This window comes from Poromitra crassiceps, assembly GCF_964638095.1.
Source record: "Poromitra crassiceps genome assembly, chromosome: 1".
In the NCBI taxonomy this organism is placed as follows: Eukaryota; Metazoa; Chordata; class Actinopteri; order Beryciformes; family Melamphaidae; genus Poromitra; species Poromitra crassiceps.
In genome coordinates this window covers 81,634,607-81,640,098 of record NC_139623.1, presented here as the reverse complement: position 1 = coordinate 81,640,098, position 5,492 = coordinate 81,634,607, and positions in this window count along the sequence as shown.

Genomic DNA, 5,492 nt, shown 5'->3' with positions numbered 1-5,492 from the left:
GACGAGTCAGATCTGGCCCAGATTATCACTGTATCACTATCCAACTAATTTCACTCACCGGTCACCACTGAAATATCCATGAGGCTAACTGAATGGTTGCAATCAATCACGTATTTCTCAGCCTGGGCTATGTAATTATCCAAAATCCGAGTGATCAGCACTTGCATGTGGACAATCTGCGCTGATTAACAAACTGTTCGTGGAGGTGGGACTTCGAGAAGATGAACTGCGGGGAAACCGGCAATTGTCTGCAATGTGTTTTGGGGTTCTTCTTCTTTTTTTTTCCTTTTTTTTTAAATATAAAACAAGTTTCTGCCATAATCCTACATAGGCTATATTCGTTTCTCGTATAGCCTAACAGGAGCACTGGGTAAACAAACGTTATAGGGTGACACTTGTACATTTTGAGGGAATTCCTCAATGATTCTTCGAGATTAAGGTTTGAATTAAATTAGCTTTCGTTTTTATTAAAACTGTCCCGACTCCATGGATGTATACCGGTATAAAAAGAACAAGGGGTCCATGTTTTGAAACGGTAGACTATATTACACCAACGTACAGCATATAATTTCAGCCAACAGGTAGCGTAGTGGTAGGATAGCTGTAAATTGTAGATCCCGAGTTCAAATCCCACACGGGGTGGTATTATATTTTTTGAAAATGTAGCATAAATTGTTAATCTGGACATAATTATAGCTTTATGTATAAAGTTGCTGAATATACACTGTGTACATAGCAGAATAACTGAACATGCCCATTCATGGTAACGGTCATATTTCGACGTCAGCTTGACGTTCCCGCGTAGACGTCTAAATCATCCCCAAATCACCCTGTGATCCGGCCTAGTCCTGAACGTCACTGAAACACGTCATCATAACGTTATCATGACATAATTTTGCTTGCTGGGTTATGTATTCTGTATTTGGAATTAGCATTTTCTGTTTTTGTTTAATTATGTATTTATTTGTTTCTGATTGATTGTAGATTATATTGTTTTTTTGTCATATCATTAATGGCTGAGTTTCCCAACAAAGAAGCTTCTTAAGAGTTAAGAAGCTTCTTAAGGAGTTAACACGTTCACTGCCAACGACGTATTACTCCGTCAAAAAAAATCCAACGGTTCACTGCCAATGACGTATTACTCCGTCAAAAAAATGATTTTTTTTTTTGACCGTGGGATGTGCATCTAACCCTTTTACATCTCTTATATAATTATTGGAACCACCGAACGTTTACAACCCATTCCACCGACCCACTAAGTGGCGACAGTGCTCTCCTGACTAGAGGAAGGCAAGCATTTTCATGAGAATGGCTTCCTCTAAGCCATTCTCATTCTTGTTTTATTATCATTTTTTACTTTCAGCCTCCGCCGCTGTTTGTATTGTTTTATTGTTTCTATTGATTTTATGGTTTCTATTATTTTATTGCTTTTATTGTTTTTAACTATTGATTTATCTTTCCTTACTTTGTGCACTTTACTGGCCATTTGTGCACTTTATTCTACTACCTCACTTTACCGGTCGCTGCATGTCTGCACTTTACTGATCGCTGTGCACTTTACGGATCGCTGTGCACTTTACGGATCGCTGTGCACTTTACTGATCGCTGTGCACTTTACCGATCGCTGTGCACTTTACGGATCGCTGTGCACTTTACGGATCGCTGTGCACTTTACCGATCGCTGTGCACTTTACCGATTGCTGTGCACTTTAATGCTACCTTGCACATTATCGGTCATTGTGTGCCACAAACAAGGTCCTTGATGTTTTATTTAGCCTTTTATTTATTTTAACTATAGGCATGTAACATTTAACATGCTACTTGTGTTGTTTCTTGTCAATGTTCTTATTTGTATGTCTATATGCTGCAACTCAATTTGCCCTTTGGGACACTAATAAACTTGAACTTGAACTTGAACTTCTCATGAAAATGGATTGGCGAAAACGCTTTCGTTTTCGCGCTGATTGCTGGTGGTGCGGGATTGCAAATTTGCATAATAGATTACGGGTGGAACACACTTTGAAACACGCAGCATAAATATGACCAGAATCGCAAAAGCTTCATCAAAGCTCTCAACCAAAACTCCAAGAAACGAGCGAGTCAATCCAGACTTCCTCAAAGAGCGGCCGCGCAGACAGGCACAGCAGCAGCAAAGCAGTGAGACTGGTGACAAGCTTGTGACACGGCCGCTGCAGCCAAGAAGAACGCCCACGGAGGGAGGAGTTGGAAGCAGAGGGGGGTTTCCTGCTGTTATGGAGGAAATTACTGTTCAAAACTATTGTTTAGATGTCTGACGTCTTACTGATGCCAAAAATGAATGGTTAAAGTGACTGTTCTATCGAATTTCACAAAAAGCCGTTTATCTCTGAATAATTTTTCAGACGCTGAAACCATGCTGTATTCAACTGCTAATGCTTACATAACTACTAACTCTACAAACTAACTCTTTTAGACAGAGAAAGCACACATTCTATTAGTTCTTTTGAGATATTGTGTGTTCACAAAATCTTAGCAGAAAAGAATCCTCGGCTCTTGAAAGATGAGCCAGAATCCTCAAAAAAACCCTCTGGCAGAACCTACCTACAGTAAAAAAAAAAACGGCTGGCAGTGAATGTGTTAAGAAGGCTCCAAAGAAGTGTTTCCCAAACGCCTTCTTAACAGAAGAGAAGAAGAAGAAAAAAAAAGGCTCTTAAGAAGCATCTTAACTGGAGCTGTCCACCATCTTGATGTGAGAGGTCGTCTGCGGCCCACTAGATGGCACTCTGAGCCCACCAGTGGGCCACGACCCCGTGGTTGAGAAACACTGTTGTAGAATAACCTAATCATGGTCATGTTAAACAAGAACTTCTTCTATTAAACATTATTTATTTCAGACATGGACTGCAGTTCAAATTGCTTTATATACACAGCATACAACAAAATTGCGAGAAACACTACAGAATTTAAGCGACCTTGGCTTCTGTGAAAGGTGCTATATAAATCCACAAGATTCTTATTATAAAAGGAATCCATTCTGATTAGAGGAATATAGCCTACGGTAAAACATTTAAAACACATGTAACCATACATACAGGGGAGATTTTCAAGTGTTCCCCAATTTTAAACACTAAAGGGTACATGTCCTCGAGTGCCCACCGCCCGGGTGGGGTCGTCAAAAGGGCCTTTCTGTGTGGAGTTTGCATGTTCTCCCCGTGCCTCCCGGGGGGCCCCCTTCACCAAAAACATGCAATATCCTGGTTGCTAATGTGGTTCCTCCTCTGGGCGCTAAGGGCGCCTGTTCAGAGGGAGGGGAACTGGTTGGAATAGCGTGAACCTCCCACGTGCTATGTCCTACCGGTGAAGCTTCCTCTGTCAGGTGAAAAGAAGCGGCTGGCTAACTGCCCATGTCTCGGAGGAAGCATGGAGCCAGTTTCGGCTCTCCCCAGATCGGCAGAGGGTGGAGTAGCAACCAGGATAAAGAAATGACGTTAGCACTAATGGGGGATAAAAAAATGGGATAAAAAATCAATCGGGGGGGGGGGGGGGGGAATAAAAATAAATAAAAAATAAATAAATAAAGGGTGCATGAAAGAAAGGAAAAAGGGAAAAACACAAGAGGAACAGTGGACACAAGTATCTCCTTTTGCCTGACGCGGCTGGATCTGCCAGTCTTTCGTCATTAAGAAGGTGTTAAGAATGCCCCAGACCCTTCTTACAAAACCTTCTTAACGAAAGATCATCTTAGTGCTAAGAAGCTTTTTGGAAACGCAGCCTTCTTAACGGAAGATAATTTTAGGCTAAGAAGCAATCGGGAAACGCGTTGGCTTCGTTTGCTTCTTAACGGGGCCTTAAGAAGGGTTGAAGAAGCTTCTTAGCGCTAAGAAGCTTTTGGGAAACCCAGCCATTATTGTTTGTTAAACGGGCGCTAAGTGCTGTTTTAAGGCCGTTGCAACGATAGAGCCCTATATCTCTGCTGTCCCATGGCCTCAGTTTTGCCCCCTCAAACCAGGAAAATACCTTTCAAACTAGGGTTGATGTATTAACCTTTTAGGCCGGCGACGGCCTCTTTATTAGGGTTTGTCACGGATTCTGTTACGGACTCTGTCATGGATTTACAAGCCGATTTGGCTTTGGCCAATCCTGGCGTGTTCCGCCCCCAAATCGAGTGGGATTCAGCGTGTTGTGGCACTACACAGCCGCAGGCAGCCCTTAACTACGTTAACTAACGTTATCCTGGAATGCGATTTTAACAAGCCAGTTGCATTTCTTTGCATTCTTAGACATTACCGTTTGCTTTATTTTGTATGTTACATACAATTGCCCAAGTTATGGGCTAGAAATTCTGCCAAGTTACATGCAATAGGCAGCCATTTTCTCCATTTCGAGGAGATAAGCCAGCTGCCTTAGCGGAGAGTGCAGCCTGCCGGCCTGGAATCTCCGAGGGGCCGGGGTCTGAATTCGGCCTAATGCAGACAGTGGACTCGTCTGCCATTCGCCTGCTCGTCAATGCTTGTTTTGCAGTGCCCATTCGCCTTTCACTGAAAAGTGTCTGAATTTGACAATTTATGGTGTTTTCTTTGCTGGATAATTGCCTTATAAGGGAGAGGGATTCCGTGCTCAGCTGATGACATGATGCTTATCCACTCTTGCTTTCAACCTATTTGGAGTTTGTGTGTTGTTGATGTTCACTGATAAATTAACTGCTAAGTCACCTAGGAAGCTTCTGTGATGACGTGGGTTTGATTTCCACAAAAATCTGAAGAAAACTGCACTCCTGGATAATTTCTTGTCATCACATTTTATTGGTGGAAGTAAGCGATTTTTAGAGCAATTGAGTTTCACAGTCTTTTCCATTTACACATTTTTCATCATCGTTAAAGGAGAATTTAATTTTTTTTAACCTGGAGCCCTCTCCTCACATTAATTATTATCTGACGACTCACCCAGTTTTCTCCGCAGCAATTTGGACCGTCGTAGGCGTTGTTGTGATCGAAATAGTACTCCAAGCCAGTCCTTGAATGCGCTCCGTCGGGGCCACATGGCAGCGTGCTCTTCCTCCATGTAAATAGACAGTTTTCTTTCCATGTTCTACCCATATCATCATTATATGACCCCTAAAGAAACATTAGACTGCTATTCACCCCTGGGCTATTTCCACTACTCTTTACAGGGATCGCATTTCCTCATTCGGGCTGAGTTTCACCAACTCTCGTCAAGTCAGTACACAGCCCAGCCGGCAGGAAAGTCTCGCGGGACTTGACGAGAGTTAAGGTATGCACAGAGAAGAGGAAAAACACCCTTAGCAGCCTCCAAAAATCTTGTGAAAGTTATAGGTTTATATTCATTGAAATGTGATATTTTTAACAATTCGGCACATAGGTTAGTACAGTAAGTACACCATGCAGCATGTATTTGGATATAATCTCAAACTTTAAGAATGGTTCCTTGTTTATTTATTCCTAGTATTGGCTCCCATGCCGTTTGTTTACCCCCTATCAAAAGTACAAGTGCAA